Source organism: Pelodiscus sinensis, chromosome 12 (assembly GCF_049634645.1).
Source record: "Pelodiscus sinensis isolate JC-2024 chromosome 12, ASM4963464v1, whole genome shotgun sequence".
Classification (NCBI taxonomy): domain Eukaryota; kingdom Metazoa; phylum Chordata; order Testudines; family Trionychidae; genus Pelodiscus; species Pelodiscus sinensis.
Window position 1 is genome coordinate 12,459,805 of NC_134722.1, and position 24,578 is coordinate 12,484,382.

General features: G+C 42.4%; 1 long non-coding RNA gene across 1 annotated transcript; it reads left to right on the plus strand.

The window, feature by feature from the left end:
• The first annotated feature begins 1,261 nt into the window (after nt 1-1,261).
• LOC112545681 (uncharacterized) lies at nt 1,262-24,116 on the plus strand. Its single transcript, XR_003089220.2, has 5 exons — nt 1,262-1,315; nt 3,923-4,012; nt 21,977-22,110; nt 23,233-23,277; nt 23,552-24,116. It is a non-coding gene; the product is annotated as an uncharacterized LOC112545681 (long non-coding RNA).
• Nucleotides 24,117-24,578: the final 462 nt, after the last annotated feature.

Sequence of the window (24,578 nt, forward strand, 5' to 3'; positions counted from 1 at the left end):
AGCCATACTAAAAAAAGCTCTATCTTCCATAAATATTATCCTACCCCTGACCTTCCTTCATTTTCCATGCTGGATGCCACTTCAGAATCTATTCATTTTGAGTGAGCAACAAAATCCTCCCCTGGAACAGATGACTTGGCTAGACCTTGCCAGCTATAGCAGTTCATAATGTATATATTATTGAAATATTGGCATGGTGTCCAAACCCACAAACAGAATAAGTTGTACCTAGAGAAGCATACTATTTTTCAGTGGCTTTAATAACCAACAATTACTAAAAATATCCTTCCTCTTTATATAATTGCAGATATAGTATTTAGTGCACAAGCAATGTAATACATCAATCAGCTCTACCCAAAGGCTTCTCTTTCCCATGCTGTTCCTATGGGACAATGCACAATACCTAAGCAAAGGCAGCAATTTCTTTTTGCTCTTTAATAAGAGAATTTAGTGCTAGATGAAGATGTCAGATTGGTAGTCCTCCCATCTGAAATTCTCTCCTCATCCACAGAACAAACACAAGCTCCAGTTCTGCAAATGCCTGGGTAGGTGCTTAACTTTAAGCATATCATTTGTCTCAGGGCTTGCTCACAGTATTATAAGTGCTATTTATATGAGAATGCATCTACAAGTCCTGCCTCTTTCTGCCCAAGGCGCCACCACTTGCAGGGGCCCCGAGCCAGTCTTCTCAGGGCACAGCAAAGTCTGGCCTCAGCCCTGTCTGTATGCACCCATCACATGGGCACCTACATATTGCCCTTACTAATCAAGAAGCTTAGTCTAGTCAGGTTTTTATACTACACTTATCACCATAATATCTGATATCGTCTTCCATTAGAGCAGTAAACAATGTGCTATAAGGATGAGTTTTACCTTATTGTAGAGAACTCCTTTGTGCCAGAGGAGTGTAGTTGTCAGCATGTCTTTGCTTCAAAAGCGCTTGATGACTTGGGCCCAGGGTCTCTCACAGATCATACGAAGCTCCAGGACAAAGGATCAAAATTTCCCTAGGAGTGATCCATAGCTAGTAAAAAGCTGCCTTCAAAGATGTGCTGGTACCTTTGCAAGAGTTCTATCTAGAAAAAAATTAGTATGTTTGTCATGATCATGAGGGTTAGCCAGCAGCCTGGGAACTAAGAGGTTAATTAGGTCCCTTACTTAACCAGGTAGATTCAGCCAATAGGAATGCAGGTAGGAATTTCAAACTGGGACAAAGGAATTTTTGGATTTTTCCCTCCTTTGTCTCTGGGTAGTTTCTCTCCAACTATTGAAGGGGACAGGATGTTTCCTTCTAAGAAAATACTCTTCACAGTCTGTAAGTAGGATAAAGTTTAGATAAATCCGTTAGGTTTTATTGTTTTATGGTTTGGGAAATGGGATATGGTCTGTGCATTTAAAAATGGGTTTTGCTCTCCTTTGTAACTAAATTCCTGGCCTATGGTAAATTTCTCCTCCGTGAGTGTATTATTTTGTTACTGTTCCATCTAGCCATTATGCATGCAACAGGAATATTGGGATGATAGTAAAAGTTCTTTCTCTTTTCTTTTTATTAACCTGGTAGTGGTTAATTTTTGTGTCCTGGTTTGTACTTTAGGGGTAAGATTTCTCAAGTAGTCTCTCCCTGGTTGTTTTATTAATATTTGGGTGGTGGCAGTGGCGTTTTATTCCCAAAATCTAGGTTGTTAAGATTTTGGGGGGAAGTTTTATACCAAAGCCTGGTAGATAAGGTTGTGGGGTACTTTTGCTGGCTCCCACTTCTGCATTTATCATGCCAGAGTGGGGAAGGAGCCATGACAGTGTTATGCTGTACACATGAGTCACAATAATATTAAGAATTACAGATTGGACCTCCCTAGTCCGGCACCCTCTGGACCTGATCGGTCCCAGATGAGAGATTTTGCTGGACCAGCGGGGGTTATTTCTGGACCCCCTGCTGCTGGACCCCTCACCCAGCCTAGCACTTCAAGTTCTTCCTACTTATTTCCCATACTTCTTGCATTTGTATACAGCCATCTAAGATATTGATTTGATTTTGCCCCCCCACCCCATTCTGCCTTGCCCCTCCTTTATCTCTTTTAGTTTAAAGAGCTTACAGAATGCAAATTGTGCCACAACCCAGCTCTTCATTTATTTATAATGTGAAAAGTGTGCCATTATTTTTAGCATCAGTTTCCTTTGTGTTGTAATAAAAGATTAGATTTTTTCAAAGCAGTTCTTACTAGTACCACATATGATTTTAATCCACATATGGTCATCTGGCCCTTCTAAAAATGGTACTATTTATGCAAATTTATTTTAATTTGCTTGTCATAGAATACTTTTGCCATTTCTATTCCAAATTTCAGTATAGATCATGGAGAATCAGAACAAGTATGATATCTATCACTCATTTAAATATGCTCCATTTAATTTTTAAAATCTATTTTATGGTCTCTGGCATGGCATGGCATTTCTTATTTAGACAAAGTGATCTAATGGTAAGAGAACATGACTTGAACTTAGGAGACCTGGATTCCATGTTTGGCTCTGACACTGGGCTACTCCGTGACCTTGGGCAAGTCACTTTAACCATTTGTGCCGCCGTTTGCAGGTAATTACTGTTAGTCCTCTTTTGTGGCTGAGAAATCTGAGACATGGGGATGTCTTCCCAAGTCAGAGAAAGAACCTATTCTTCCCCAATAACTTTTTTGGCTGAATAAGGAAATTCTATATGAATGAGGTGCATTAAAGGTGAAGATGTTCACAGGTGCAACCGACAGTTAGCAATCCAAGTCTCTTTGAAAGTCAGTAGGCAGTAACTGCCCTTTGATCCTGGTAAAATATCCTTCATTCTTCCCTTATGTAAGCCACATAGTCACAAATTTGCAAAACACAATGTTCATGTTTTTAAGGACATTAGTGGTGTTCCGTGAATGCACAGGTAGCTGCAGAAATTGGGCATTCAAATGACTAGTTGGAGGCATCATTGATCATTTATGCATGCTAAACCTATCTATCCAATTGTGTTGTGCGAAGTCCACAAAATACATGCTACCTAATGGACACAGTAGACAAAATATCGTATTGTAAAAATATGACAGTATGCAGAAGCTACTAAAATTCCTAATTTTGTTCTGTTGAAAGGTAACTGTTATTAATTAGACTTTGAAATGTGAGTAGATAATAATACTGTAGTTTCCATGTTTTCTTGATTATACCTAGGCCATGTGTAAGGATGAACTATTTGGTCACAGCATATTAATGTTCTGTCACTTGATTATTCACATTTCCACTTCCTCACCAGCCAAAGAAAGAGAAGCAATGAGTCTGAAACCTCAGCTGGCCTAACTTAAAAAGCTCTTTGAATAACAATAATCAAAACCACATGAAATATCTATGCAGAGCATAATTTAATGTTAACAGTGGCATTCAGAAGTGCTGAACTCTTGTAAGTATATCACCAAAGCATGCTGCTAGCAAGGATGGTTTTTAACACCAGCACAAGTCCTTGGTGATGCTATATATTCCCAAGTGCTAGAGCTAAGTGAATAATTTGCAGCAATTGTATGAAGTGAGACTTGGGTTTGGTTTGTGAAACGTCCATGAGAAGATGGTGTTTTCCTCCCATGTGGGGCTAAGGCCATTGAAATCAAAGAAAAGATTTCTACTGGACTGTGGATCAGGTCCTGTTAGATATTACTTCCACAGGTTTCTTGTGATTTGCTTTTTTACATTTTGCAGATAGATTCTAAGCATTGGACAGTGAGGGCTGTAAACAGGATTAGAGTGTTTTTATAAACAATGAGCCTTTTTCTTTCTGGACAGTGTGGGCATTGTCTGATGTATGCTGTAAAAAAGTAGGCGACAGTCAGAGTTGTCAGCTGGGCACAGAATGATTTTTTTTTTTTATGCTATTCACACAAATAATTACATTTCTTTGTAGTTCTGCTGCAATGGGTGTGGTCTGACCTGTCTCTCCTCTGGCTCATTTAATCATCTCTATGCCAGGAACTTGTCCCCACTGTGTGGGAAGGTAAGCAGTGTCCCATTCTGCTGAAACATCCTTGAATACTCAATTGTGTGCTCTTAAATGCACATCCCTTCATGTTTCTTTCAGTAGATGTTTGTTAAAGACAGGCTGTTACCCTTCATTAGTCAGATAATGAACACATTAGAGACACTGGAACAATGAAACAATAAAATAAATTGACTAACAGTCTGTCTAAACCAGCTAACAGGCCACTCCCACTCCATTTTTTTATGTTATGGCATAGTCGTTAAGCATTTGGAAAAAAACTATTAATACCAAGCAAGAGTATTACATCATTTTGTGCTGTAATTCTATTTGTCACATTTTTTTATTTCACAACTCTCTCCATCTCTCTCTCTCACCTTTCTTTCTAACTGAATACAAAAATATTAAGCTGTAACTACCTGTAGAAGAAAAGATAAGAGAGAAAAAAAACTGAACAGGATCATCATGTGCACAAAAAGTTCTACAGTATGAAAGTCCAAAATCAGCAAAGTATGGAGGGCTGTGTGTCTCTGGGTGTGTGTACACATATATAAAAATCATTGGGAAAACAGGTTAAAAAACTGACTTTGACAACTTGGCGATTTTAATAGGCAAAGCATTTTATAAGACCACTGTAGTGAACATCTGTATTGGATAGGTTTTGGGTAGGAAACAGCAGCAGCCATAAAATACACAGCCACATCCTATATAAAACAATGAAGGTTTGAAAACAAGGACACTAGGTTACATGCTAGGAGTTTTTCCTTCAGTGAGCACTTATTTAACAACAAAAATCAGGCTGACGAGATACTGAGGTAATGTCTCTGAACAGATATCACTTTCCATCAGTTTCAGTAATTAATTTCTCCAAAGGTGGGGTACACTGATACTTAAATTTGCAATGATTTTTGTAAAGACTTGTCCCCAAAATTCTGGTGCTGATACAAATCTGCCAGCCTATGGCATATGACAAAAACCAGTCCCCAGCTCCACCAGAGTTCTGCACTTACTAGCTGAAAAGCTCTTGTCTTCTGAACATGAGGTACAGGTGAGCAGGCCACGGTGATTACACGATGTGGATAGACAGATGGAAATAGAGTGGAGGTGCTCCGATCTTTCCTGCTTGATGCCTGGACTGAGCTCACACCCAGGCACTGTATGTGGTACACGTAAAGCACATGGATGTCTGTCTCACACTGCCCATTTCCTGGGACTGACTCTTCATTTTCTTTTATCAATGGCCTGATGTTCAAAAGGGCAGAACATCCATTGATTTTATAGGAGTTTATTGGTCTTCACCCTTTCCACAACTGATTGATGTATAATGGCATATTCAACAAGAGGGAGGGGGCACTGCTGTATATCATAGCCCAGATGTGGCTGCTGCTTAAATAGTCAATATTTGCCTTCAAGCACCACACAGAGCTACTGTATATCGGTACCTACGGTAGTATATATCTGTACTTAGCAATATCATCATAGATCATAGTGTATTCCGTACTTAGAATAGGGTATAATTATGGTAACTTAGAAATATGATAAATTCTGGGTGTGTGTGTGTGGCAGTCACTATGGGGAGGTGTACACTACGGTGCAATGCCCACCTAAGGTACATAACTCCAACTACGTGAATAGCATAGCTGGAGTCAATGTACCTTAGGTTGAGCTGATGCAAGGTCTCTCCATCAACTTCCCTTTTGTTTCTCATTCCAGAGGGGCACCAGAATCGATTAGAGTGATCAGTGGTCGATTTAGTGGGTCTTCACTATGTCTGCTAAATCAATCCCCCGAGGGACCAATCACTGCAGTGCTGATCTCTTGGTAAATACAGAAATGCCCTACATCTTGGCCTAGATTCCTGGATATATAAGTTACCATAGTACAATAGCAACAGAATAACAACTTTACTGTTCAGTGCTAGGCAGTTCAAGAGTTCATAAAACTATACAGGGGGAAATTTTGAAAGAATTGAATGACATTTCAAGCTGCTTGACTTTTATTGACTCAAACCCAGAGTCAGGCAACTAAAACCCTATAAAGAGCTATGAATATTTACCTCCGGTGTCTAACTCTATAGTACTTACATGTTGCTCATGTGAATCAAGTGTCTTCTAAATTATTTTGGACCTTAATTTATTGCGTCTAGTGCTTTAGTCTTTAGGAATGTTACTGTAGATAACATGGAAATATTCATATAAAGTACAGCTGAGGGCAAACCTCTGAGTAGTTATTGTTCTGAAAAAAGTACACCAAACATTGATAGCAGAGGGTTCCCCAGGATGGAAATTCATTTGGATAAATTTACCTCTGAGAAAGGGGGCTCGTCTTTCACACGCTCCTGCTTCTGCCCAGAATTCTATTGGTCCAGTGATAAGAATATTAACAAGTGAACCATGAAACCAAGCACTTACTGTATTGGTGTCAAGATTCTTCAAGCCTAAATGATCACAGGAATCAAGTTAACCACTCTCTAGTGCACATTTGCCAAAAAGGGATTCTGTAAATGGCTCATTTTATCCTTTTAAATTATGTTCAGTTCTGTAATAACCTGCTCTGAACTTATATTTTGCCCTTTTAAAATAAGTTGTCTTCTCAACCAATTTTTTCTCCTTAACGAGAAACAGGATATATTCCACTTTGCCTGCTCGTTGTAATTTGAAATCTTAGAGACTCATGGAATGAGACACCAGTTTATGGAAACAATCTTTCAAATCTATTTATTTGAGTTACTTTTCTTGGGAGTTAAAATAATATCTGTATCAAACACGTCTGCTGTGTTTTGGTTTTTGTTTGTTACCCAGGTATGAAATTGGGAAATGTGCATATTTTCAGAGGGGTTGGAGGAATCAGTTTTCTTCCATAGAAATTTTTTTTATCCAACCTTGTATTTACAAACACTTAACTAAGTATTTTGTATCATAGCCAAATAAAATAGGAACGCTTGATAAATTCTTATTATGTCCTTGTACCTCTTGAATCAAATCCTTCAATTATTCTTGGCTTCTATTTATGTAATTTCACTCCTTCTTCAATTACTTGCATTGCACCATTTTTAAAAGAGTCATTTCTTGTCCTTTCCCCTGTTATGACTATCATTATTATTAAATCCAGCCTACAGTCACTGCGGGTAACTTAGAATGACTTGCATTATTGGAGGTGCGTTGTATATCTCATGGGACAATGGCAATGTAAGCCCATGGTTGGAACTCCAGCTCAGACATAACCCCTCCTTCCATTGGAAAACAAATCATGCTAACCCAGGGGCAAGGGTGGTGGAGACTCCCCAAAAGTGTGGGGAACCCCAACCCCATCGTGTCCCTGTCCCTGCCTATCTTCTTGCTCCTGTGGTCCTGTCCAAGCCTGAAGACAGAGAGGGCAAGGAATCCTAGGCACCTACATGGGGCATGTGGATGGTCCGTGGTTCCCATGGCTGTCCATGCAGCTCTTACCCTGATCTCACTCCACTTGGAGGGCAGGTCTTGGAGCCATATCCTGTCCGTGATAAGAGCCATCTGGGCTGTGAGAAGGAGAGGAGGAAGAGAAAGTGGTGAGAATCCTAGCCACCCATATCCTAAAATTCTCATCTCCAGCCCCACCTGTGCAGAGCCCTAAAACCTGCACCTCCACCTTCTGCTTTAGCCCTGAGTCATGTCCACCCCCACAAACCCATCTTCTCCATCCCAGAGCCCACACCCCTACACCCTAACCTTCTGCCCCAGTCCTGAGCCCCTATAACACTCCAAACACCTTGTCCCCATCCTAGAGCCTGCTTACAAATATATACCAGCTTACAAGGCAGGTGGGGAGTGTATGTGTGAGTACGTACACACGAGTGCACACACAGGATTTGGACCCATTCTAGGTACCACCAGAAATTATAGAAACCTTCTGCCACTGATTGCAGTGTAGACATACTCTTAGGATTTGATTTAATCTTTGGGAGAAGACCAAACTGGTCTCATGGTGTACTATAGACAAAGACTTATTCTCCACTACTCCTTAAGGGGGAAATGGATTTTTAGGGCATTTAGGATTCACTTGATCTAATGGGAAAACGTGTCTTGCAGAGGCATCAATAATATCTATCTGGGGGCCTTAGTATATAGAAATGGAGTTCAGTACGGTGGTATTATAAACTCATGAAATGACTCTGTCTAGATCCCATTCAATGTATTTTCTCAAAGGTGGACAATACTTTATTTCATGTAAGCTTCATATTCTCCATCATGAAGAAGCAGCCTAGAAAAGAGATGTTACATTTTTGGCTAGATCCTCTGTTGGTGTGAACGGGTGTAAATCCATAGACTTCAGAAGACTGACTTCTCATGTGTCTGTAGCCAAACTTGTAAAGTTTCCATTGAATCTACAAAGATCTGTAGTGTACAACTCCTCTCCATCTCTCTGACCTCGTCTATTTCCATGTGTGTCCTTCGCTCTGTGCCAGCAATGATACATGCCTTGACACTGCGTTTGTTTCTTTTACCTGCAGTTAATGGCTACGTCTACACTGCGGGTTTTTTGCAGACGAGGAAATGCAAATGGAGCATTCATTTGCATATTTCACGCTCTCATTTACATATCTTCTTCTGATCCTTTTTGCAGAAGAGGTTTTTGAGCTAAAAAGCCCTGTGTAAATGGGGCTATTTGTCAGAAAAAAAACCTTTTGTGCAAGATCCCTTATTCCTCAAAAAATGAGGTTTACAGGTTCCTGTGCAAAAGGGTTTTTTTCTGACAAATGGCCCCGTCTACACAGGGCTTTTTATTGCAAAAACCTCTTCCGCAAAAAGGATTGGAAGAAGATATGCAAATGAGAGCACAAAATATTCAAATGAGCACTTCATTTGCATTTCCTCATCCGCAAAAAACCCACAGTATAGACGTAGCCAATGTGACCAGTATACCTGCTGGGTGTGGTTCACTGTCCCATGTAGGGGCCCTTAGACCACCTACAGAGAGAGAGAATGAGTTTGCTTTACAGTCTGAGAGCCAGCTGGCTTTTACCTCAAGCCTCTACTGCTTGAGCTCCAGAGGTCCCAAGTTCGGTTCTGCCTGTTGGCATTACATTAACACTGGGCTGTCTTCTATGCTTCATTCTACATGTGGGTTACGTCCTTCACTTGTCTCATTCCTGTCGTTTCTAAAGCCTCATGTCTGTCAGAAAACTGAAGAAAATGGAAGGGGGTTAATCTTCCACCTGTGTGACTGAGCAACTGCAAGATCACATTATTCCCACTTAACATTCTACTTGACGCAGCAAGCAATGCTCATGGATAAGTGAGCCAACTTCAGGGGGCAAGAACTGGTAGAGGAATCCTGGCCTCAGTGAAATCAGATGGGGGTTTTGCTTTGGGTTTGAGTGGTGTCAGGATTCCATCCTGTGGCTTCACTTGCTGAAATGAAATCAATGAATGATAACAATGAACAGTGACATGTGGCAAGTTTCACATTTGCCTGGGCCTAGAGAGGGATGCTGCAGTTCTTCCTGACGTTAAGAAAAAATATGTGAGTCTTGTGGGGATTTGCTTTTAGGACTGTTTGGATGAAAAGCTTCACGTGACCTCCTATGAACGACAACCACTGAGCTTTGCCCGTGACTGTCATAACCCATCTCATTCCCTCAGGCCTGTTGACAGGGGAATGGGGGATCAAAAAGGGCTTGAAGGAAAGAGATGCCATGTTGCCCAGCGGCCTGGCACCTCAAAAGGGCCTGAGGTTCTGGACATGGACACCAGAACAGGAACAGTGGCGGCTGGGGCCCTGGTCCCTTTAAATCACCAGTGGAGCAACACGTAGCATGCTCCTGGCAGCTGCAAGGGCTGATGGGGGCCAACACAACATGCTCAGGGCATCCCTGAGGGCTGGCTGCCCCAGTCTAGCCCCTTCGGCCACAGGCCCAGCGCCCCTTCCAGGAGCACAGAGCTGGACCCCCATATATCTTGCCTAGGGGATCACCAGAGTCTGTTGATCCCCCTGCTTCCCTTTGTATTTTCTGAATATTCATAATGCATCTGATTATTAGGGCTTCAGTTTATCAAAGGGCATAATATGGGCCTAATGTTAAGCATTTGAAGTCAACACGGGCTATTGAGTTACTTATGGTTAGGAATATGCTTAAAAACCTTGAGGCATCATGGCCCAAGGGCCCCGTTTTCTCCACTATAGTAGCAACAACAATATTTTGCACAAAGAGAAACACAGGCACATCAGAAAATCAGCACAATCAGTAACACCCTTGTAAAGAACACATACCCCCTCCCGAAACATTAACTGTGTTTGAAATCCAGCTCTCCTCCCCTTCCATTCACAAAATGATATAGAACAGCTGGCCATGAAATCTGGCTCCATACTTGTTAAATGGGAAAAGATTAGTAAATCAGATTTGTTGACCAATTTTCGAGTATGTGGCCTTGCGATAAAGTTTATATGGGAGAGGAAGGGTGCGGGGGGAGCCAATCTAATGTCCTGAACATTGCATGTTAGTGGGTAAAAATACTTTTCCCCCCTTGGATGCTAATCTCTAACTTTCCTATGAGTACCCTGCTAAAACCTCAGGGAATTTTATATAGTGCATGTTGTCAGTATTTTAATCATCCCCAGCTGTCAAAACTCTTGTAACCCGCCTCTTCTATTTAAAATGTGTCTTCTAGGCATAAAATAATTAAAGGTGCAGGACCATAAGGTAGGCTCTGAGCCACTGCAATGTGACAAAACCCCACATATGAAAGGCATTATTTCAGGAAGTTTTAAATATAAATTTTGTTTTGTCAGAAGGCTGCAGGGCACACATTTTCTATACTGTCAAGCTTGATAGTAACAATATTTATATTTCAAATAAAAAGATTAAATTGCAGTCTTATGTGTTTCTGGTTTTCACATAGTTTTTATCCATGTATCATAGTGTTCCATATCAGTGTGTCATCGAAACTTTTTTTTTTTGCTGACACCAGTTTTGCTTTATTGTAATATTAAGTCTTGTTCTGCCAGTCCCTGAATTGAAATAATGAGGGCAGACAGTTGAGTGGTTGGTATTTAGTTTTTTACAAACACTTTGTTTGACACATACCTTTAAGCTCCCCACCCAAAAAACCATAACAACCCATTCAAACAAATAATTTTAAAGAAATATGCTTGGCTGATGTTAAGTGTCTATTTTTAATTAAAATTATTGATTTCTACAATTTTAGACCCTCATCCACCCTGCAAATGCTTATCCAAGTACTTAACTCTAAGCATCTGAGGTTCCCCATGGGGATTAAAGTTAAGCACAAACATAAGTATTTGCAAGATGGGGAGGTCAGAATGGTTTACAATTATTTTGATCTCCTGTGGGATCTTGTTTTAATTTTAAAAAGCAGTAAGCCATATTGCACAGCCTAAAAGTCTCGTTGTTTTGAGCTTCTGTGGTATCTGCTTGGCAAGCCCCTTTGTGCAAAGGCTTATTAGCTGCTATTGTGAACTTTCTAGTAACGTTCAGCTCTTCAGAGCTTTGCAGTCCCATGAGTTTCAGAGTCCCAGGGCTTGTTTTATATCATCAATGCAGCATCACACTACACAGAACAACAGGGAGACACGTGAAACGGTCCTGACTCATTTGCCAATTGGGTTCAGCTACTCTGACCGCTGAGATCGGGTTTGCTCCGTTTTGGAGGTGATGGAATATTACAGAACAACCCCTTTGTGTGAGCACAAAACTGGAAAATCTTGCCCCTTCCCCCTCCATCTTCTACCTTTTGGATTTGTTTGTTTATTTCTTTACTTTGCCTGCAGTTGGTCATTGCCATCTGAATCACCAGAAGGTAGGGATGAATAGGTCCCCTGGACCTATGAGGCACTCGCATGGTGTGAGAACAACCGAAAGTTATGAGGATAAATAAGGGACAGGTTTTCAAACAAATTCCTATTCTCGTCTCTTCTATGCTGGTTTCACCTCAGTATAATTTTAGTTGAGTTATTCCTACTTTACTCTAGTAAGAATAAGAAGCTATCTGGGCCAGCAGCAATACTTAGCAACTTTGCCTTCTCATCCTCGAATCCCACATGTTCTAAGACAACTTTTGAGGGAATGGGCTGTAAATAATTCAGCTCCATTAAGCGTCTCAGAAACATTTGGTTTCTCTTGCATTGCATGACAGCAGAAATCACTTACTCTAATAAAGTGCACAGAAGTAAATAATATTAACAAGAAAATTTGTCCTTGCAGCTAAAAATGCCAAGAGTCACTGTGTGGCTGATCGGATCGTATGGTTCCACCAACAACCCATGCAGATAGTCAGCTTTCTTCCCAGGCTGAACGCTCCTATTTCCTTGTGCTGTGATAGCTATTTTCTTGAGAACTGTAAAACTGATGGTGAAAATTAATGGATTGATGGATTTGTCATCAAGCAAAAGCACTTTTCATTCTTCACTCAAAGTTTTGCAAAAAGAGAAGAGTTTCTCTGGGTGGAAACTTGACCTTCTCCTCCCCATCCTTCAAAACTATGAAACTGGCTAACTCCATTCTTGTAACAGTGCAAGATGATACATGGATGATGCAAGACAGGCAACTGTCAGTTTCATGCAGCAGTCATGCCCAGGCAAGCACACCCTTGCCTATTCCATGCATGATCTGTGCATGTTTACATCAGATACTCAAGAGCTGTGCATTTTTTGCCAACCCAATGAGCTAATCTACATGAGAGATCTTTAACTGTCATTAAAAGTAAAGCATAAATACAGAGAAGGAAACTAATAACAAAAAGAAGAGAAAAAATAGGTGGTGTCCCTCTACTCAAACTTTTAGCTTGGTCATAATTCCTCACCATTTTTTGTTTGTTTGAACTAATGGATGTACACATCAAGCTATTGCGGCTCATGCATTTCAAATGAGCCAGGCCTATTTCATGGGAAACATCTGGCCTTATTACACCAGGTAACACCTGTGTGAAATCACATCTGTGCTGAAGTCTTTTAAAGAATTTGGTAATTAAACTGAGGCAATCTAATCAATGGAAGGTGTGAAGAAGGTGAAACATGAAGTTTCATTCCCTGCCATGCAAATAAACTTCAGTAGTATATCAGTTCTTTCAAGAAATAGTTAATATCAATAGCAGTGAATGTTTGCGACTGGGTAGATTCCATCCTAAAAACAAGCATTAATAGTATATCCATAATGTGCATTCTGATCCTCCAAACAAGTGTCTAGGGTGTTGTTTGGATTTACTACACTTAATAGCATAATGTTTGGAGCATGTTGTGTGTCATTCTGGCTGTTTTACAAGTATATTCTGTGGCTCAATTTCCTTTCAATATGTAACTCTGCTCTTTTCAAATTTTACACTCTAAGTAAAAACCTGGAATAGTTGGTTGCTCTGCTATTCAATCATTGCTATTCCAAATAGATCAAGGCTGTCATTTACAATTCAGAACCTGAGTATGGTTGAGAAGTTTGCTCAGTGTAAGTCTCATGTGAGAGAGAGGGGGCATGGAGATAGTTTGGGGTTTCTGTGTATGCTCCATCCCTGTGAACTAAATTTCAGCTGACATTTGGATTAAATGAATTGAGTTTATGGCTTGATTTTTCAGCTGCCTGCCATGATCCCAAAAGAGCAGGTTGTAGCCCCCACGGCTCAAGTTTGGTTTGATATTAGCCTCCAATGTGGGTTGCTCTACACTGCACCATATGGGTGCGTCTAGACTGGCAAGTTTTTCCGCAAAAGCAGGAGCTTTTGCGGAAAAACTTGCCAGCTGTCTATACTGGCCGCTTGAATTTCCACAAGAACACTGACTTCCTACTGTCTGAAATCAGTGCTTCGTGCGGAAATACTATACTGCTCCCGTTTGGGCAAAAGTCCTTTTACGCAAAGCTTTTGTGCAAAAGGGCCAGTGTAGGCAGCTCAGATTTGTTTTGTGCAAAAAAGCCCCAATCACGAAAAGTGATTTTGCGGAAAAGCGTCTGTGCCAATCTAGACGCTCTTTTCCGCAAATGCTTTTAACGGAAAACTTTTCCGTTAAAAGTATTTGCAGAAAATCATGCCAGTCTAGACGTAGCCTACGTGTATAGCCCCCCCATAGCACTATACATCTGCCTAGAATAACCAAAGGTCATTCGTGCTCTAGGAGCACTTGGTCTTGCCCCCTATGGCAACATGTAATGCACTGGCCATCTTAATTTCAGGATCAGTAAATACATATTTGTACAAAAATGGCATAAATAAAGGGGAAACTGCACCAAGGACAAGCATCAATAGGAAATTCAATGGTCCAGTTTAAATGATCACCAAGATTTTCAGTACAATTTTTAAAACTTTGAGTTGAAAATACTTTTATCTAAATAATTGATGTGTGCTGGCCCCAAGGGTGGTCCTGATACAGAGAACACTCCCCTGTCATTACTTGATGTAGCTATAGGATTTCAGTGTTTTTCCACATTAAAAAAAAACTGGAAAAAAAATACGCTATTCAGAATTACTGAAAGTCCAAACAAAGGTGGCTTGGATATTAAATGTTCATGAAATAATAATAGCAGCTAGTGTTTATCATCAATAGGTCTCAAAATGCTTTACAAAAGAGGCCACAGGTGGGGGAAACTGAGGCATGAACAAGCTACATGACTTGCCCAAAATCACCCAGTGGAAAAGCCAGGAATAGAACCCCTGTCTTTTGATATCCTGTAAATATATCTGTTAGGCAACACCACCCTCCCTCAAATAACCACCAGTTTTCTAACTATAGTGAAAAGAAGAAAAATACCAATGTACTGACTAAAAGTAAATTTCTTCCTCATTCAAACTATACATATAAATCTTGAAACTCAGAGTTGCTTCTTGATCATTATGTTCTGGTATAATATTTATATTAATCTATTGAATACTATAGGGTTGTGTCAAATTGGTACATCTTTTAATAGGGTACATCTACACTGCACAATATGAAGATGACTTTTTAATGAGAATGTAAATATTAGAAGTTGTAAGGCAGCCCAGAACATGGGAGGGGTGCCTATTAGTGGGATGATTAAAAGCTTTACAAATTAATGAATGCACACATACATAAATATGTAATTAAAACCATTGCTCTGCTGGACTCTATTGGGGTTTGGGGCACACTTTCTTTGTCAGAACATATAGAAAATAATGCATGCAACTGAAATGGCAAATTGAATATTGCTCCTGGAGCTGGAATTGACAAGGACATTGGGGTCAACACTCCTAACTTTAGACGTGCACTATGGAGTCTTCACAGAGCTATTGGACATTTTTTTCATAGAAGCATTTTTCTCAGCAAACAGTGACTTTTTGACCAAAAAATGAGGGTATTATGGAAAATTTTAATCTTGATAATGAATGTCCCTGCCAAGATAAAAAACATCCCAGCCCTTCCCGGAGGAAATATGACTCTTGGAGCATCCCTGGAAGGTTAACGGATCTGCTGCTGGAGTGGGCAAAAAGGGAAAAGTAAATTCCAGAGTGACGGGTCACCCTGCTGGAAGCAGCTTCCTGTTTCTAAAAGGGGTGGCTCATTTGAATGTCTGTGCTGACTGCAGCTGTCATAGCAAGACAGGGAGAGAGGCAACCAAATTACTTACATTAGATCGGGGTGGGCAATCATTTTTACAGGGGGGCCACTTAATTTTTGGTATGTGATTATGGGCCATCTCCACCCCTGGAAGGGGCAGGGCCTGAGGCAGAGAGGGCGAGGCTGGGGACTAGCCTCACCTCAGAGATGTCTGGGGATGGAGGCTTTGAATTAAAAAAAATAGCAAAGGGCTCACGATCCTGCTGCTTGCGTGTTGCCTGGCTGCTGCCTGGAGTTGTTGCAGCTATTTAAAGGGCTCGCAGCTTCATCTCTGTCTGGGGGTATGTCTACACTACCCCGCTAGTTTGAACTAGCGGGGTAATGTATGCATACCGAACTTGCTAATGAAGCCCGGGATTTGAATTTCCCGGGCTTCATTAGCATAAAGCCGGCTCCACCATTTTTAAAAGCCAGCTAGTGCGAACCCCGTGCCTCGCGGCTCCACGCGGCACGGGCTAGATAGTTCGAACTACGTAGCCATTCCGATCTACCTGTACACCTTGTTCCACGAGGCGTACAGATAGTTCGGAATAACTACGTAGTTCGAACTATCTAGCCCGTGCCGCGTGGAGCCGCGAGGCACGGGGTTCGCACTAGCTGGCTTTTAAAAATGGCGGAGCCGGCTTTATGCTAATGAAGCCCGGGAAATTCAAATCCCGGGCTTCATTAGCAAGTTCGGTATGCATACATTACCCCGCTAGTTCGAACTAGCGGGGTAGTGTAGACATACCCTGGGTTAGTAACGCAACAGGGAACCATGAGCCATTTAAAGAAGATCCTGCTGCCTGAGCCACCCCCTGGAAATTCAGTGGCACAACCAACAGGATATAAATAGAAAGTGGCCAGATGTTGTCCGAGGGCCAGATCAAAGTGTTAGGCAGCCCCCAGGGCACATCTTGCCCAGCCCTGTGTTAGTTTGTTAAATTCTCTAGGGGAAGGAACTAAATCAATGAGGGGCAACCTAGGCCAGTGAGTGGGCAGCATGAGTGATCCTCCATCTCTGTGAGCTGCAAGATTGCCATGACCAAGACCGTCTCCTGGGATAGGGTCGTTGTGCTAACTGTGCTTGCGTACCTAGAATTTGCGGGGTGTGCGGATTGAAGCATAGCAGTGCTTGGATTGGATGCAGAGAGCGTGTACGACTCTCACAACGTTGTGTGCAATCAGCATGCATCTCACATCACGTGCCCGTGCTTGAAATGCGTGTCACTTCTGTGATACCAGTAGGAAAATCACCCACACGGATGAAAACTAGCAGAATCTGGCCACCCTGCATGGACAACGGGAAACAAAATTTCTCATGGGCCACACACAGAACCCTGGTGGGCTGCCCGCCACTGGACTAAACCCAGGACTAGAACCCCAGTCAGATGCCTATTCCCAGTGACTGAACCACATTCCCCGCTGAAACGTGCTTTTCTACGATAATGCTTTCTACATCAGGCGGTTGGACGTTCGTGCTTTAGAGCCAAATGTGCCTTTGGAATTCTGACCAACACAAAATCCAGCAGCCCACATCTCATCTCCACCCCACGCATCTGTAAATACAGTGGAAATACAGTATTCCATTCCTGTTGGATGAGGTGGAAGAAATAATGGAAGACAATGGCAGTAAACATTCTATAAAATCATAGCATGCTGAAGATTTAAAGGATTGACATTCGTGTTACATTTCTTCCCACCCAGTCCTTCTCATTACCGAGATATCTTTATTCTCTAAATATTTACCTCCCCCCGAACAAATGAACAGTTTAATTTGTTGTATAAAATCATTTCTTGACTGCTAAAGCTCATTACTAAAGCCTAGCCCAGGCCTTAGCGTGCCCCGACAGTTTTAATTCTTGTAGCAGCAGGCTCCTGCAAGAGAAAAACAAGCCTGTCACATGAGCGGCAGGGGTCTAAATAATTCAAATACACTAAATCCTCCCAGAACGGTTCCCTTGCTCAGAATTTCTTTTCAAGCCTACAGTTAACTAGCAATATTCCAAGTTAACCAATGCCAACTATTTTGAAATCTCAAGGAAAATGGAAACATCCAGGTGCAGCAAATGTTCCTAAACGAGAGTACATGAGGAGACCCAAGTTGGGAGACATGCTGGAGAATGGAATTGTTTCAATGAAAACACTTGGAGTCACTTGGAATCAGAAAGCATTTGTGGAATTTATGGGAGATACACTTTATGTGTCTCTATTTTATACGCCACATGTTGAGTCCCTATGAATTGATGAAGTTCCACTGGCTTCGAAGTACATCTTCTGAGGATCAAGCCTATTGCCTTTCCATGGTGGAGACTTCTCAAGTCTGTTGAATGTAAGGGAAGGAATTCTCTTCTGATTCTTTATTTCTGTCAGAGCTTTTCTTGATTGTCTTTCTTAATAAAGATCGCAACATAAAAAGTAGACGCAAACTGGTCTTGCGCCCCACAGGATGTTAAATGAGAACTCTAGGATGGGACCTGAGGGTATTCAAAGATACATTTCACAGGATCTGCTGTACTTACTCCTCTTGCGTCAGAATTTATTCTGCAAGGAGTCCCATTCAAATCAATGGGGAAAATGAAGATGGCTGAACCAAACATTTAAGTGAGATAACTGACAAGGCTATGGCAAAACAACCTTGGTAGCCTGCTCAGATATCTGCAAAACCCCATTAGTCCAGTTTCAGTTCCGTGTATGTTACCGAAAAGATCCTCTTTGCATTAGCCATTGACACCCTGCTATGGAGGTCTGGTGTGTGTGCTTTTATGTAGGCACAAACTGGAACCCACCAACACTGAACCTATTAGAGTGTAGTAAGGTGACCATATGTCCCATTTTGGCTGGGACTGTCCCTTTTTTAAGCCCCGATTGGTTGGACAAATGCTCAAGTTTGACAAAAAGATGGGGTATGGTGGACTGTGCAGGGGGGAGGGAAGGGCAAGGCCAGTCTGCACTGTGAGGGAGGCAGAGCGCAGACAGGGTGTGGGCAGGGCTCCAGTGAGCAGTGACGCCAGCCTCAGTCTTGTGCAGGTGGCAGGTAGTATATGGGTGTGCAGCAAAACCAGTCCCGCATTTTGGGGGGGAGCCTTGGACCAACCCTGTGCATGGGAAGGAAAGGCATTCGGGCTAGCCACACACAGTGTCTCATTTTCCTTTTGGGAAATATAGTCACCCTACATATAATGCCACTGAAAGGGGAAAGGAGAGAGTCTTTTTCGTAGAGAAACAGGGACCTAACTCTAAAGAGAACCTTGTTTGCTGTGCCTTTGGGTGTATCACACCTGGGCGTCTGTCGTGCTTGTTCAGACCATGGTCCAGCCTGCATTGCTGCACTTTTAGTCATGCTAACAAAGTTATACTAGTGTGGACATGCTACTTGGGCATGAGCACATGTACCCAAATGGTAGGTTTACATTGCAACATGAGTACAATCTGTGCTGCACAATTTATACAGTCCATGATTAGCGACATCAAGTGATATTACTGCCACACCTAAAAGGTACTCCCTATACATCCTTTTATACTCTTTCAGAAATGTGCTCTCCTTTTTCTTTTTCTTTTTTTTTTTTAGGGGGTCCAGGCTCCTGGTCTCCTCATTCTGTTGTTTCCATTCCTGTGCAGAAAAAAATCATGGGAAAGACAGGACCTGCAAAGCAAAAATGATGGGTCTAATTTGTGGCCAAATGGCTTTGACGCTTCTCTACGTTTCCTTCAGTCTATAAAAGACTTTGCTTTTTTTATTTAATCTTTTCATTTTAGTGCACATTGTTAATGCAATAAATCTTCCTGCACCCATTCTCTGTGACAATTTTAACTTTCTCATAAAGCTCCCAATTTTTAACTTCATTATAAACTTCTGTTTTATTGCATAACGTGCAGTGCTTTGTTTTAATGCTGAGACATTGCAGTTTCCTGAGAATACCTGTAGAAATAGGATGAGGTTATAATGTATCATCTGTGTAATTCACAAGAGCAATAAAGTAATTGGAAGAGTCAGTAGGGATGATAATTGTATAGGAAGGAGTCAGATGATTTATTTTGTAGAAACACCACATTTATGCATATTTCTCTAGTTATATAGGGTTTGGTGCCATTCCACCAGAAGAGAGTTGTTCCGTGGCTTCACTGGCAGTTGCATTGGATTGATAGATATAACTCGGGTGCTCAAAACAGAAGTGATTTGATTTTTCTTTTATGCTTAAGGACTTCTACTATTCTAGACCATTCCCTGGACTTTGGTAGGCTGGACATCAAAGCTGGTTGGGGATTTGCTGTAGAAATAGTTTTCTCCATGAAAACAGTTTGCAACAAAATCAAAACTTTTCCTTGATCATCTGTTAGAAAAATTGAAATGAAACGTTTCATTTTGGGGTGGGTTTATTGAACCGAATCAAAATGTTTAATTTCAGGTCAGTTTCATGTTAATCCGCATTGCCTGAGCTGGTCTGATGCCTATTGCCTCCATTCTCTGTAACAGACTGGGTCTGCTGCAGGATGGGAGTCACATGACTATAATTCACTGTTGGAGATTGAGGGTGGAAACAAAATTTCAAATCATTGGCATTTCGTACAGAATGGAAATTCCAATTTTCAATCAGCTGTGCTAGATCTTACGCTCTCTATGGTTACGTCTAGACTGCAGGCTTCTTGTGCAAGAAGCTTTATCGGAAGAGATCTTCCACAAAAACTTCTTGCGCAAGTGCACGTCCATGCTGCAAAAGCGCATCGAAAAAACAATGCGCTTTTGCAAAAGAGAGTGTCCAAACTGCATGGACTCTCTCTTGAAAGTAAGCTATACACAGAATGGCCACCAGGGCACCTGTGCATTTTCCTTTTACCTCTTTTTGCACCAAAAAAAACCCTCTTTCCCATCCACACACACCTCTTTGCGAAAGAGCTCTTTCGCAAAAAGGTGTTCTTCCTTGTCGAATGAGGAGTACCTACACTGGAAAAACCCCTCTGATCTTTTAATTTTTTCACACAAAAACACACTTGCGGTGTGGATGCTCCGCGAGTTTTTCCGAAAAAACTCTGTAGTATAGACATAACCTGAGTGATTTCCACTGAAGGTGCCTAGATTGTCGGTTTTGAAAAGGGCATTAACGCTGTCACTATCACTAAGTGTGCGCCCTCATCTTTTACTAGCTCCTGTCCTAAGGTTCATTCCAATACCTGTGGCTCCTAACTGAGAGTTAGGTATTCAACCTAGCATGCCCCCATGTTCCTGTCTGACATGTGCAAACAACTGAAATGGTGAGTTTCATACTTGCTCATTTTGGAGCACTCCATCAGAAACATGCAAATGGCCTTCCCATAAGTGGGCCTGGCCAAGGCCAAATCTCTTAGTTCACAAGCTGCTTCCTAAATGTCACTTCAAAAAAGGGAGCTAGTTAAAACTGCAGTGGGTTTATGGAGACAAATGCTAACACTTGCACTCTTGTGAGTATCAGAATAGTGCATGGACTTATTAGCACGTGCTCAGGTGTTTCCACCTGGAATATCTACATGTACTTGCCAAAATTTTGGCCAGGTTTATGCAGCACTATTTAGTGCAGCCTCTCGAGCAATGAATGTATGTGCTTCACAAAACAGACACTCACACTCTCAGAAGGGCCATAAAAGCCCAAGAGGATAGGTTGCTGGAAACCTATAGGCTGGGTGGATACACACGCACCTGCAGGAGGAGGATTACGCCTTTGCACTTCAAGTCCAAAACCACAGGTCTCTACAGCTGGAACTAACAGAGAATTTCCACCGTGTGTCATCAAGATAGGGCTTTGATCCAGTTCGGGCCAGCAGCGACTTGCCTGCTCTCTGTCATTCCTCACATTCGTACACATGCACACTCAAAGTCAATGCCCTGTGAAAGCCTCAGTCTGGGCACTTAGAGCTATATGAGCAGACTTGCTCCCTAATCTCAGATGTGACTGATTTACACAGGGCCGGCCCACAACATTTTGGCACCTGATGTGGGGAGCTCAAATGATGCCCCCATACCCCCTTGCTTGGGCCAAAAATTCTCTGGGTCCTAGTGGTGCCCCTCCCCCCCCTCCACAGTCTGGCACCTGAGGCGACTGCCTCAGTTCGCCTCATGGTAAAGCCAGCCCTGTATTTACCTCCAGTGTCCTGTGCAGTGTCTGAAGGGATTCTGAAGTACATTCACATTACTTTCCCTTCCCCCACATTAGTCAGTTCTCCCCACTGTCTCTTGCTGAGAATCTCAGCTGTTAGGAGTGTAATACATTTTACGGCTTAGCAGTACATTTGGGGGTGTTTTCCTGCTTCACACATTTTTTCTAGAGGGGGCTGATCAGGTCCTCATTTCTGGGAAATGTTTTGGATTTGATTCTCGCAAATCAAGTCCACACGCATCATTACACATAGAATTACTCACCAAATGCGTCTATACCAGTGTTTATTACACTTTTTAAGGCAATCATTTTTTTATAGGGAACACCACGGATGTTTTTGTCGAGCTCAAAAAAACAACCCACTGGATCTGGGAGACCTGAGGGTCGAAATGCGCCATGACCCCCACAGGAAGACTCCCCTAATAACAGTCTGAAAACATAGACCACAAAAAAGTAAGGATAATAATAAACAAATGCTAAATAAGATCATGTGTCTGGCCAGGAGGGAGGGTGCAGGAGGGGACTTGGGGCCTGGTATCTGGCCAGGAGGGAGAGTGCAGGAGGGGACTTGGGGCAGGGTGTCAGAGCAAGCTGGGAATGTGGAGTCTTGGTAGGGGGAGGGGAGTAAGGGAGGTTTGGGTCTGGGGTCTTGGCATGAGGAGGGATGCTTACATGGCTTGGCACCCTGCTGCAGCAGGGAAAGACTCCAGGGAGCATGCTCTTGTTCTTCGGGGTGGGGGGGGGAGGGATGGAGAGCTCTGTCCCCCCCACTCCTGCCCATGCAGCAGGGAACCCATTGCAGCTACAGCACCAGGCCAGGCTTCCCTCTGGCAGGACCGGGTGGAGAAGGGGGAAGAGTAGAAACCCCAACCGTCCCCGCCAGATTAAACTCTGCCACTTCCCCAGCAGGCTGGGGAGGGGCGCAGGGGAGAGAGAGCAGCAGCGCATGGGGGGCAGCAGAGCCCAAGAGCGCCGCATGTGGGGGGGAGGGGATAGCAGAAGCTAAGCATGCCCCAGGTGCAGGAGGGGGCGGGAGAGGGGGCAGCAGAGCCTGAGCTGGGGGTCTGGGAGCAGCTCCTCAGCTCTGGCCACCCCTCCCCCTCCCAGCAGCAGCGGCCGCTGTAAAAGCTGCTGCCTGCGCAGGTGGAGGAAGAGGAGGCTGCGCAGCACCGGACACCCTGTGGGACAGGGGCCGTCCTGCGGGCTGGGGGGGGGGGGGGGGCAGCCGCAGTGGGAGCTGTCTATGGGCTTTGCAGGGGGCAGGGGAGCAGAATTTTTTTTGTTCTCTCGGCAGCACACCTCTGACTGCCTCGCGGCACACTGCTGTGCTGCGGAACGCACTTTAGGAAACGCTGGTCTATACACTGCTGTATAGGCACATGCAAATAAGAGTTTATATGCACATATGTGGCCTGATAGCCACTGGTCTGACCCCGCTATGCACACAGAATCCCAGCTTTGTCCCTGAAAACACAAGTGTGCATAGACACAGATTGGACAAAGGTTCCAGTTTCTGAAAATGTGTGTGATCTTACTTCTCCCCTTTTCCAACTGCTTCTTTCTACTTCCTCTCAGGTCATCTGTGCAGCCACCAGAGCCTTTGACCAATCCCCGAGGAAGGTAAGAAAGGAGGATCTGTCTTGTGAGAGTCTGAGCACACTATTCTTGCAATATTACTGGCTTCTACCAGTTTGGAGTCTATGTATCAGATTTAATGGTGTACATCAGTGTAGTGCCAATGAAGTTAGTAGAATGACATCAGTTTACACCAGCTAAGGCTCTGGTCCTATAATCCTACCTCTGTTATCAAGGGATCCTTTATCCCTCCACAATGGCTATGATGTACTAGCACTAAGTTTCAGGGGGATTGACCTATTCTTGTTTTTTTTTTCAGATGTGTCCACAGTTGAAATGTAACTGGCTTCTCCAACTCTGTTCTAGTTCTCTGTATGTGTGTGAGGCTCGGAGACTGAAGCAGGTTAATTCAGTGGTAAATGTGGTTTTCTAGGACATCTAAGGGTTATGTCACTTTTACAAAAATTTCTTTGATCTTGAATCAAAAGAAGGGGGTGGGGTTTTAGCATCTTCTTAACTGTGTGGCTTTTGCAAATTAAAAACTCACTTGAAATTGGTTATACAATATCTGCTTGTGTTTCTCTAAGGCTGATGAGACCACCTTTGACTCTGCACTGTTTTTTCTAGCAGATCATCAGGAAAAATTCTGGTAACAAACAGTTAGGGAAAGCTAGAGGGAGCTTTTGAAATAGGAACTGTGCATTTTTCTCTATTTTGAGAGTCTTGGCTCTCATTTATTAAAACCAGCAGCTAGTACACTAACTGTGCCTCATTGTCAGTGAACTTTATAGTGAAAAAAGTAGTGGAACTGATTGAATTTTAATCTGTTTTGTAACTAAAATAATTCCTCTTTTAATCATTCAGAATCTAGGGGTGGATCTAAAGCCTATTGATTCAGTTGGAGTCCTCATTTTCTTTACTGGACTTTGGATCACGCCCTTAGTTTCTGATTATAACATCTAATATTCCCTAACTTAGATAAACCTTCTCCCCCATTTATTGCCAAGGATGATTTTGTAGAGAAATGTTAGGTCTTACATCCTCACTATTAAACATGCCTAATCATGTGTGTGTGGCGGGGGGGGGGGAGGGGGAATAAAAAGATATTTGAGTTTTGCTTGGGTTGAATTCTGCCCTTACGATGTGGTGTCATTAGCTGTACTGGGCGTTGTGTATCTAATTCCCATGCACCACCCTGAAAATTTTCCCCACCCCCACAAGTAGAAGGGAGAAAAAAAAAGAATATCACATTTATTCTTTTTTTATATGTAAATGAGGCTTAAAATAATTGTTTGATAATTACATGCATTTTTTTTATTTGGAAATATCTCTTGATGATAATTTAT